Raw genomic sequence first — 13,185 nt, forward strand, 5'->3', positions numbered from 1 at the left:
TAAAGAGCGATCAAAGCAATAGACATTCCCCAAGATGGTATAGCTAAAAATTACACGTGTCCTCGCAAAAAAACACACCTCATGCATCCCTGTACATTTTTTACAATTATAAAAAAGTTACGGGTGTCAAAATATGGCTACTTTTAGAAAAAAAAAATATTTATTTTTTTTGCAAAGTTTTAGATAAAATGTAAATAAACAATATAAATTTTGGTATCCCCGTAATCGCACTGAAACATAGAATACAGGCGACATGTCATTTTGGTTGCAGAGTGAACGCAGTGATAATAAAGTAAGAAAGATTCACAAATTCACTTTTTCTCCAATTCCACCCCATTGTAATTTTTTTTTTCCACATTGCCACTACATTGTACAGAATATTAAATAGTACCATTATGAAGAACAATTTGCCCCACAAACATTAAGCCTTCATATGACTCTGTGAATTGAAAAATAGCCTCAGCCTAAAAGCATATTTATGTTCCTTCTAGTTCTGGTGATTTTATGAAGATATGCTTTTCTGCATTTTATAAAATATACTCTTTAACCCCTTCCTGCCAGGGGCATTTTTGGATTTTCGTTTTTGACTCCCCCCTCCCCCCACTTCCAAACCCCATAACTTTTTTATTTCTCCGCTCGCCATATGAGATCTTAATGTTTCTCAACTCACCTCAAGGGCCTCAATCTCTGCTCCTACAAGGCTCAACTCACTTCAAGGGCCTAATACTCTGCTGGTGCAAGGCTCAACTCACCCCAAAGGCCTAAAACTCTGCTGGTACAAGGCTCAACTCACATCAAGGGCCTAATACTCTGCTGGTACAAGGCTCAACTCACTTTAAGGGGCTCTATCACTGGAAAAAAGTCATTTTTATCTAATCACATCCTTGCATAGGCTTTAGAAAGTCTATTCCACACCTATCTTTTGTATGTAGATTGCCTCAGTGATGTCTGAATAAGTTCGTTTTTATTCATATGCTAATGAGCTTCCAGCCAGCTCAGGAAGTTCCGAGCAGCCTCCTCTCTTCTATTAACTTCTATGTGTGTAAATCAAACAGGAAGCTAGGTCATCAGCAGCAGCAGTCTCCCATAGAAAACAATAGGAGAGGTGTGCACGATCTATCGTGCACCAGTCTAATTAGCATATGAATAAAAACGGACTTATTCAGAAACCACTGAGGCAATCTACATACTATAGGTGTGAAATAGACTTTCTAAAGGCTATGCAAAGGTGTGATTAGTTAAAAATGACTTTTCCTAGTGATAGAGCCCCTTTAAAGGGTCTAATACTCTGCTGGTACAAGGCTCAACTCACTTCAAGGGCCTAAAACTCTGCTGGTGCAAGGCTCAACTCACCCTAGTGAGCCCTCCCAAACTTAGCTTGAGGCCCTTGGGGTGAGGTGAGCCTTGTAGCAACAGAGTTTTAGGCCCTTGAGGTAAGCTGAGCCTTGTAGCAGCAGAGATTGAGGCCCTTGAGGTGAGTTGAGCCTTGCACCAGCAGAGTTTTAGGCCCTTAAAGTGAGTTTAGCCTTGTACCAGCAGAGTTTTAGGCCCTTGGGGTGATATAAGCCTTGTACCAGCAGAGTATTAGGCCCTTGACATGAGTTGAGCCTTGTACCAACAAAGTATTAGGCCCTTGACGTGAGTTGAGCCTTGTACCAGCAGAGTATTAGGCCCTTAAAGTGAGTTGATCCTTGTACCAGCAGAGTATTAGGCCCTTGACGTAAGTTGAGCCTTGTACCAGCAGAGTATTAGGCTCTTAAAGTGAGTTGAGCCTTGTACCAGCAGAGTATTAGGCCCTTGAAGTGAATTGAGCCTTGTACCAGCAGAGTATTAGGCCCTTAAAGTGAGTAGAGCCTTGTATCAGCAGAGTTTTAGGCCCTTGAGGTGAGTTGAGCCTTGTAGCAGCAGAGATTGAGGCCCTTGAGGTGAATTGAACTTTGTACCAGCAGAGTATTAGGCCCTTGAAGTGAGCTGAGCCTTGTAGGAGCAGAGTTTTAGGCCCTTGAGGTTAGTTGAGCCTTGGAGTAGAAGAGTATTAGGCTCTTGGGATGGATTGAGGATTGTAGGAGCATAATATTATGCTCCTACGGGATGAATTGAGCCTTTTAGAAGCATATTAGGCCCTTGAGGTGAGCCTTAATGGGGTGGTTTTAAATGATGTTTTTCAATGAGTGATGGGGGTGGAGAGGAGGATGAACTTGTGAGCTGGAACAGAAACACGGAACTGTGTCTCGTCATCATCACTGAGGATGGGAAATGCTGGTTACAGGTCTACAACCACTAAATCGCCAGGAGAGGCAGACTCTTGGGAAGGAACACGACTGGAGGTAGTGGCTGACTGGCTGGTGGAAATGCCGCTGGAAGCAATATCCACTAGCTATGTTAACACCTGTTCCTGGTGCTCAGGCCTCGTCAGCGTTGTACCCTGCTTGACATTGGCATCAAGCCAGGGATTGTGGATGAGCGCAATACTGGCTGCCCCTCACCAGTAGGCATTGTATCCATAGTAGCATGACCGCAGCCTGGGCCCCCAGCTGGACTTCCACGCCCCTGTCCTCATCCCATTGCGCTAGCCTTACGCATTTCAAGATGTATACAAGCGTACTGTGTTGCAAGTATACACGGATTATATACCGTGTTTCCCCGAAAATAAGACAGTGTCTTATATTAAATTGTCGCCCTAAATATAGGACCTGTCTCATTTTCGGGGGGTCTTATTACAACCGGCAGTGATGCCGGCACTTCCTTAGTGGAGCGTCAGCATGACTGCCGGTTGTAGGTAGTGTAGTGTAGGGGAGGGGGAAGGTATCCTACTTACCTTTCACATCTTCCTAGCAGCGCTGGTGCTGCTGTTCGTCCCGGCAGTGGTAGGCGGGGCTTAGCGATGTTTTGGGGCGGGGCTTAGCAGAGCTTCGTGGGCGGGGCTTAGCGATCCCCACTTCACTGACACAGCAGCCGTGCTCTATGCTCCGTGTGCACAGGAAAGCCGGCTGCTGCCTCTGGGATGAGCTGCTAGAGCTCATCCTACAGCAGCACGGACAGCAAAGCCGGCTTTGCTGTGCACACGGAGCACAGAGCACGGCTGCTGTGTCAGTGAAATGGGGATCGCTAAGCCCCACCCACCACTGCCAGACATGCCTTATTTTCGGGGGGTGTCCTACTTTTGGGGAAACACGGAATATTTAGAGCATATAGCAAGTACAGTATGTATCGGATTGCAAGTATACACCTTGTTTCACACCTTTTTGGGACAGGTATATTGGGCGCACAAACGGATGTATACAAGTGTACTGTTGCAAGTATATACAGACAGTATATATTTAGAGCGTATAGCAAGTACGGTATATACTGGATGGCAAGTATACACCTTGCTTCACACCCGTATGGGACAGGTATTTTGTATACCAGTATAAAAGGTGATAGGGAATTGGAGCCCTTAAAAGGGCTTTTGTGAAAATTAGCTGCAGGATGAGTGTATATACTGGAGATGTATATACACTCTTCAAGCAGTGTAGCTCTTATACAGTCCTATGAAGAAGTTTGGGCACCCCCTAGTAATCTTAATCATTTTTAGTTCTAAATATTTTGGTGTTTGCAATAGCCATTTCAGTTTGATATATCTAATAACTGATGGACACAGTAATATTTCAGGATTGAAATGAGGTTTATTGTACTAACAGAAAATGTTCCATATGCATTAAACCAAAATTTGACTGATGCAAAAGTATGGGCACCTCAACAGAAAAGTGACATTAATATTTAGTAGATCCTTCTTTTGCAAAGATAACAGCCTCTTGTCGCTTCCTGTAGCTTTTAATCAGTTCCTGGATCCTGGATGAAGGTATTTTGGACCATTCCTCTTTACAAAACAATTCAAGTTCAGTTAAGTTTGATGATCCCCGAGCAAGGACAGCCCGCTTCAAATGATCTGAAAACAAAGATTGTTCAACATAGTTGTTCAGGGGAAGGATACAAAAAGTTGTCTCAGAGATTTAACCTGTCAGTTTCCACTGTGAGGAACATAGTAAGGAAATGGAAGACCGCAGGGACAGTTCTTGTTAAGCCCAGAAGTGGCAGGCCAAGAAAAATATCAGAAAGGCAGAGAAGAAGAATGCTGAGAACAGTCAAGGACAATCCACAGACCACCTCCAAAGAGCTGCAGCATTATCTTGCTGCAGATGGTGTCACTGTGCATTGGTCAACAATACAGCGCACTTTGCACAGGGAGAAGCTGTATGAGAGAGTGATGAGAAAGAAGCCGTTTGTGCAAGCACGCCACAAACAGAGTCACCTGAGGTATGCAAAAGCACATTTGGACAAGCCAGCTTCATTTTGGAAGAAGGTTCTGTGGACTGATGAAACAAAGATTGAGTTGTTTTGTCATACAAAAAGGCGTTATGCATGGCATCCAAAAAAAACAGCATTCCAAGAAAAACACTTGCTACCCACTGTAAAATTTGGTGGAGGTTCCATCATGCTTTGGGGCTGTGTGGCCAATGCGGGCACCGGGAATCTTGTTAAAGTTGAGGGTCGCATGGATTCCACTCAGTATCAGCAGATTCTTGAGAATAATGTTCAAGAATCAGTGACGAAGTTGAAGTTACGCCGGGGATGGATATTTCAGCAAGACAATGATCCAAAACACCGCTCCAAATCGACTCAGGCATTAATGCAGAGGAACAATTACAACGTTCTGGAATGGCCATCCCAGTCCCCAGACCTGAATATCATTGAACATCTGTGGGATGATTTGAAGCTCGGCGACCATCTAACTTAACTGAACTTGAATTGTATTGTAAAGAGGAATGGTCCAAAATACCTTCATCCAGGAACTGATTAAAAGCTACAGGAAGCGACTAGAGGCTGCTATCTTTGCAAAAGGAGGATCTACTAAATATTAATGTCACTTTTCTGTTGAGGTGCCCATACTTTTGCACCGGTCAAATTTTGGTTTAATGCATATTGCACATTTTCTGTTAGTACAATAAACCTCATTTCAATCCTGAAATATTACTGTGTCCATCATTTATTAGATATATCAAACTGAAATGGCTGTTGCAAACACCAAAATATTTAGAACTAAAAATGATTAAGATTAATAGGGGGTGCCCAAACTTTTTCATAGGACTGTAAGAGCTGTTGGTGTGATATTTCCTACCTAACAGAAGCTAATTGCTAGCTAAACCCTGAGCAGAAGTCTCTCCCTATCTACATCCAAATCGCATCTGAAACAAATCTCACAAGCACTATTCTTATAAATCGGAGGTCACCTGATTTAGCTAGCCAATGACTTTTTACTTTTTTTTTTCGACGCTTACGTTTTACTACTTCCTTTTCCACCTCCCCTGCACTTCTATTAGTGCAAAAATAGCACCAGGGAAGGTGGGAGGGGAATTGAATATTAACAGTGAAAAACGTGTGGTATTCGATTGTAATCAAATATTTAGAATACCATAGTATTCGATCAAATACTATTCGCTCATCTCTACACCTTGCTCCTCAAATAAAGACACCTGATGCATACCCGTACATGGAAATATAAAAAAGTTTGTCAGACTATGGCGACAAACTATATGAATTTGGTATTGGCGGAACTGTACCAACCCATAGAATAAAAGTGACTTGACATTTTACCTGCACGGTAAATTCCATAAAAACAAAGTCTGTAAGAATGGTGCAGAAACTCCATTCTTAAAAGTTATGGGGTTTGGAAGGTGGGAAGACATAAACGTAAATCAAACAATGCCTACGACAGGAAGAGGTTAAAATCAATGAATGTCTATGGGCCTATTCATGTGGCTCTATGTCCATCAAAATAGACAAATATAGATGTAAAGTATGACGTATATTGCACAGTATACTTTAATTTGACTGTGGGAGTCAGCTATAACATGGCATACACTGAAGTTATATGTTAAAGGTTGACATTGGGAAACTCTCCAAATGTATACCAACAACTAATACATATATCATCTTCAGTAAAAAATATTAGTGTCCCACTGACAACCTGTTGTGTCGTGCTTTCTATGACACTTCATTTACACTTAGAGGAAGGAGTCTCAACCCTTGAAAACAGATTGAATTTCAGGATACAAATGTTTCTATAAATACATTTTGGAGCATGGTGAGATACTTGTGAGGCCTGAAATAAGCTGATGGGAACAGAAGGTCTATGCTGCTTTTGAAGACATGCTGCATAATATTGTCCACATTTATCCTGCTGAAGGGGCAGAGGAGGAATATGGTTGTTTCAAAGTGAAGCTTAACTTTTACTCACAGGACTTACAGTTTTATTACCCATACATATTTGAGCAAAAACTATAGAAAGTCAATGTACCAGAAAGTTTTTGGAAGGAGGCTGATGCTTCGGAGAACAATCACATTACAATGAATTGAGTTTAAGTCTATACTGCCAAGTAATGGGCTATAATGCTACTATACTACCCTACCTTTAGCTACACAGACACAAAAGTATGCCTAAAAAATATCTTTATGGCTCCTTGTGAAATCAGAAGCATAGCATGGTTGGCCATAAATACACTTCTATGAAAGCCATATTATACCTATACTACTTGGAACTTGTGTGCCCAAGCACTAACTCTGTATAGAGTACTCCAATTGCTAGGAAAAAAGGTGCTGTTAAAGAGGACCTTTAACCAAATCGGGCCCATGCAGTTTTATATACGCTGTACTGTGGAGCGGGGAGGAACTCCCCCCTCCCTCTCCTTATAATACTCGTCTATGGACGAGCTGTGTGAGCAGAGGGAGGGGGCGTTCCTCCCCGCTCCACAGTACAGCGCGATAGGCGCCGCGAGGCAGAAGGACGTTCCTGGCTAACTGTCAGAAACACCCTTCTGACACTAAAGCGCTACGGTCCCGGGACCGATAGCGCTTTACACCGGGAACGGATCGGGAAAGCCGACAGTGCGCTGAATTCAGCGCACTGTCAGCTTTCCAGCAGTATATAAAACTGCATGTGCCCGATTTGATGAAAGGTCCTCTTTAAGGGATCTGTTAGGATGCCAACAGACAGAGGCCAGTGTCGGACTAGGGTGTCTAGGGCCCACCAGTGGAATTGTTTCTAGGGACCCACCGCTAGGACCCTGCAGATCAGCGTTACCGAGACAGGGCAGCTTAAGGTAATAACATATCGGGAGCCATGCTGCTCTCTTGCCATATGGTGTACCACTGCACTACCTAAACCCACTGCTACATCCTGTATGGCAAGTGAGCAGCGTGTCTCCTAGAAATGTTAGGGAGCGTTCACACTACCATCAGTGTCCGACAGGTAGTGTCCGCTGCTAATGTCCATTCAAAATCTTGCACGGACATTAGCAGCGGACACTAGCTGTGTCCGTGATATTTTTCATTCATTTAAATGGAGATCAGGTGCGTTGTTTTACACTCCGTAGGTTTTTTCTGTCCGCTTGAAAAGTTGGACATCTTTAGGAACGGACACTTAAGGACAGGCACGGAGTGTAAAACAACGCACCCGATCTCCATTTAAATGAATGAAAAATGTCACGGACACAGCTAGTGTCCGCTGCTAATGTCTGCGCAAGATTTTGAACTGACATTAGCAGCGGACACTACCTGTCGGACACTGACGGTAGTGTGAACGCCCCCTTACCATTACCTGTAGCCACGTTGTTCTGGAAACTGATCTTCAGAGGTCCTGGCTGTTATATTGCCGCAGATGTAATATTGATGGCCTATCCTAAGGACTGGCCATCAATATTAGAAAGATGGATAAATCCTTTAGGCTGGGGCCTCACGGGACATAAACGCCGCGATTTGCCCGCAGCAGAGATGCTGGAGGAAAAATCGTGGCGTTTTACAGTGCAAGCAAAGGGGATGGGATTCATGCGAATCCCACGCCAACTTTGCGGAAAAGAACGCAGTGCGGAGATACTGCGATTTGCAAAGCTGTGTACTTATAGGGACACTGCCAGTGTTTCTGTAGGTATAAGTGACATACTGCGATTTCCAAAACCACAACAGTTTTGGAAATTGCAGCGTTTCCACTGTGTGTATTTTTCTGCAATGTTTGGATGGGATTGCGCACACTATATACCTAAACATTCATACATATACCATATATACTCACAGATATACATTTATATACTCACACATATACATTTTTATAGCATATATACATACATTTATATACATTCATATACTATATATATATATATATATATATATATATATATACTTATATGAATGCATGAATAATATATATACTCACATACACTCACACATACACATTATTATAGCATAATTTATATACTCAGACATACCTATATACAACCATACAGTACTCAGTATACAAGATAAATGCTAACAGTCAGGGCTCGGGGCCCACTGGGGGATTTCCCGGTTCCCCGGTGGGCCAGTCCGACCCTGACAGAGGCTGTGTACGAACTCAACCGCATGTGGTGGCCATTGACTGCACAATTATGTAGGTAATACATGGCATGCAGCAGCCATGTGACTAGAACATAGCCTGAGCCGAGTGTGTGGCAGTACTGTGTCATAAAAGCTTTCATAATGTTTCACCAAAATGTTATCGTCTGTGTGCTGGCATAGGTGAAGCATTTGGACATTCTGTACATAGGCTGTTATATATGATTTATTTGTGCCTCATATAGTGGATGATGAACAAAATAGTTAACCCCTTGATGTCCAGGGCTATCTAGGCCTTAAAAAGATAAGAGAACAAGATTAGATGTTTTAACTGAAAATGGTTATCCCCACAATAATAAATAATTAACAGTATAGCTATAATAAAATGTAAAAAATAAAAATAAAAAATTGCAAAGATTTGGCAAAAGCACCATGCTTGCAAGTAACAAGATTTCGCCAATGCAATGTAAGAACAGAGAAATAAGTAGGACACTGAAAAATGTAAAGACGATACAATACAAAGTTGCCAGATTGTGCATCTACAGACTACATAGTCAAAAATGCAGTCTCGTCACAGCTAATTTGCTCATTTCTTCACAGCAATGCAATGACTCAAGCAGCAGCACTTTAGAAAGTACAGTAAGTTCTTCTTCACAAGTTTGTGCTCAAAGCATGCAACTGGAGACATGTTATAGGTTAAATTCCAAAGCAAGCATACGTGTGTAAACAGCCTGAAGGTAGCAATTTACTGGAGACAACATGGGAAATTTATTAAGATTGTCTCCAATTTCTCAATACTTCAGACACCCTCTTGTGCCCTAGAACTGAAACCTACGAATCCATGGCTACTCTCAGCTGCAGAATGACCATATGACCAAAGGAAGTGATGTCCCATTCTGAGAAACAGAAATCAGTGATGTTTTCTAATCCTGCAGAGGCCTATTAGCCCTGAATGCTCCTGGGAACGCTCACTCTCGATATCTGTTCTGTATAATTGTGGTGTCTAACAACTGACCAACCAGTAAACACTTGTTGGTCAACCGATTGAATTGAATTTTATTTATGCAATATAAAGGCACGGATAGATAGTGTGGTAACTACACTAGATGGAAGCCCTGCGCACCCACAGTGCCCAATAGCTGCATAACTTTCCAGGTAAGATTAAAGGGGCTCTATCATTGGGAAAAGTCATTTTTAACTAATCACATGCTTGCATATCCTTTAGAAATGCTACTTCACACCTACCTTTAGTATGTAGATTGCCTCAGTGGTTTCTGAATAAGTCCGTTTTTATTGATATGCTAATGAGATTCCAGCCAGCACAGGAAGTTCCCAGCAGCCTCCTCTCTCCTATTATCTCCTATGTGTGTGAGGCAAACAGGAAGCTGAGTCATCAGCAGCAGCAGCAGCAGCCTCCCATAGGAAACAACAGGAGAGGAGTGCACAATGTATCGTGCAACAGTCTAATTATCATATGAATAAAAACGGACTTATTCAGAAACCACTGAGGCAATCTACATACTAAAGGTAGGTGTGGAATAGACTTTCTAAAGGCTATGCAAAGATGTGATTAGTTAAAAATGACTTTTCCTAGTGATAGAGCCCCTTTAAGGGCAGAGCTTCAGCTAACTACAGTCTCTGCACTGTCTGTCCTAAAAATGCAAATTATTTGCAACACTTCGCTAGTTTCCTATGCCAGTCTTAATCAGCTCCCCTGCAGCCTGTGAATTACGGTGCAGTTCCATGTGGCAGTACTTAAGTCTCTTGTAGACAAGGACTGGCATAGATCATGACAGTTTTTTGTAGTGAGTTAGAGTAAGCTGGGCTGAGGCACCCACAGTCTTCCTTTATTCCCACCCCAACCACTGTCTGAAAAAGTGGTAGCCGGGTGGAAATAACATCAAAATAGTACAAATCCAGTGTCAACGATGCACCACTTTTAAACCAGTTTTCTGATGTACATATTACACTAATGAGCAATATTTTGAGCTTTTGACTTTCAGGCTCCATATCTCACCATCCACAACAGCTTCCAACATGAGACTACCATCATTTTATAGACAATCATCTTGGCTATCTCATACATAAATTTGACTTGCAACTATTTAGCATATGATTAGTTATGCAGATTCTTGTCATGTAACTGCATTGTTACTGTTTTGCTCCTAAAAATCTAGATTTTTATTACGGTATTTTATTAGTATTTTATTAGTATTTTGTAATTCCAATTTTGACTTTCAACATTGTCTGAATTTTTCTGGTCATGCTCTCGATCAGATTCAAGCACATCTCAACCAAAATCTGATACCAGGTCTCAATGTTGGTGCATACTGATTGACTCACTCAAGTACAAATACAGCTATATCATAACTACCCACAAGTTTTCAATTGTGTCGCGGTCTGGGAACTGTGGAGGCCAATTCAGCACCCCTACTTCATTGTTATAGAACCATTTCTTTGCTAAAATCGACATATGCTTTGGGTCATTGTCCTGCTTGAACACTTATTTCATCCTTTTCATACCCATAGTAATCATGTGCACAAAGTAACTCGTCTTGTAGGACACTCACATATAGTTCAGCATTGAGACCACCATCAATCCTGGTGAAGTATACAACACCTTTGGCTGTGAAACAACCCTATATCATCAGGCTTCATCCACCAAACTTCACAGTTCCTTCAATTTCTCAATAAGTTAGACCTCTTTTCTCTTGTTTCTTCCACTTCTGTCCACTTTTTGTATTTTTTTTCTTTGCAAACTAGAGCCAACGCTTTATATGATGATATTGAAGTTGAGGCTTTTTCACCTTTTTTCGGGCAACCATTCCAGACCTGTGTAACGTGCATCGCACAACGCTTATATGGACGTCTGTGATCTTACTATTACGAAGCATATGATTTACCTCCACTGCCATGTTTGTCGTGCCAGAACTGATAGACCTTGTGATGAGCTGACTTGCTGGCTTCAATATTTTGCCTGGACGTCCACTTCTTAGCTTTTGAATGGATGGACAGACTTAATTTCCAATTCTATTTTTCCAACATGGGCAATATGCAAATCTGTTTTCCAGGATGTAATTAGGAAAACAGTGCCTCTGCTTGCTGCCCTCTAGGGACAACCCCCTTAAACATCATGCATGACTTTTTCAACAAGCCTATTGCTATGATGCGAGGTTTAGCCAAACCAGTAAATCTATTCCAAAAGGAACAGAATCCTAGCTGTGGACAGCACTGTTTCGATCTGGTTGGATCTAATCAGCACAGCGTAGGGAAACAGCGCTGTCCACAGCTGGGATTCTGTTCCTTTTGGAATAGATTTACTAGTTTGGCTAAGCCTCGCATCATAACATAGATGCTCCTCCTCTTCCTGGTGCCCTTAGTGGCTGCCTCGATACAGGGCTCCAAGCTTGGAGCAACCTTATCTTTCCTTTCTCACTCTTTTTCTCTGTATCTTCAAAAATCCTGTAACCAAGAAACTAGCACTATGAATTAGCAACTATAAATCGAATGGAAGATCCTGTGGAGTTTTTTGTTCCTTTTGTATCTATTGTTAAAGCATGGACAATGACTGAAGACCTGGAGCACATGTGCCTGTTACCATCCCCCCAGGACACCATGCGGCATGGAGGAAAACCTACATGGAAGTGTGGACTTCTTCGTTCAAGGAGATGATTTTTGGCGTCTATTGCTGATGTGTGAAGATTCTACAGCTGACTGGTATTTCTTTCTATTACTGTGTACACGTGGGACTCTGCTACAGCCTGGAAACCTACCATCACCCACCTACCCCAGGAGTTATGGAAGCTTGGCAAGAGAGCAGCACCATGTATACCTGGATGGCTTCAGACTTCTTTGGGGAAGTAGAACACAGTGGTAAGGAGAAAGGAGGAGGAGGAGGGCTTGTGATGAAGGACATTTGGGGCATTTTTGTTTGTGGTTAATGGACAATAGTGCTGATGCAAGATACCAAACTATCAGCTGTAATCTCACCACCTACCAAAGGAACTGCCACATGTTATCATGATAGCTGCATATGTCCCCCACCTCTGCAAAAATGTTTTTCTGCCTGTTATACATACATGCTGTGACCCCCTCCTCATGTCCTCCAACCACGGTTGGGCTGTATTATTAACATCACTCCACACAGAGAACTAAATGATCCTGCAGTGTGTCTGTGTTTCTTTCGTTTTAGTTGCTATGATTCCTAGGATTTCTCTGCCATGAGCTTCTATGTGTTTCTCTCTTGTTATATACTACTGTACCATCTATGAAACTGTATCACTGAAATTTCCCCATTGTGGGACTATTAAAGAGGACCTTTCACCATATCCGGGCACAGGCAGTTCTATATACTGCCAGAAAGCTGACAGTGCGCTGAATTCAGCGCACTGTCGGCTTTCCCGATCTGTGCCCGGTGTGAAGAGCTTACGGCCCGGTACCGTAGCTCTTCTATGGTCAGAAGGGCGTTTCTGACCATTAGCCAGAGACGTCCTTCTGCCTCGCGGCGCCAATCGCGCTGTGCTGTGGAGCCGGGAGGAACGCCCCCTCCCTCTGCTCACACAGCTTGTCCGTAGACTAGCATTATCAGGAGAGGAAGGGGGCGTTCCTCCCGGCTCCACAGCACAGCGCGATTGGCGCCGCGAGGCAGAAGGACGTCTCTGGCTAATGGTCAGAAACGCCCTTCTGACTGTAAAGCGCTACGGTACCGATAGCGCTTTACACCGGGCACGGATCGGGAAAGCAGACAGTGCGCTGAATTCAGCGCACTGTCAGCTTTCT

Source organism: Leptodactylus fuscus, chromosome 1, assembly GCF_031893055.1.
Source record: "Leptodactylus fuscus isolate aLepFus1 chromosome 1, aLepFus1.hap2, whole genome shotgun sequence".
Lineage (NCBI taxonomy): Eukaryota > Metazoa > Chordata > Amphibia > Anura > Leptodactylidae > Leptodactylus > Leptodactylus fuscus.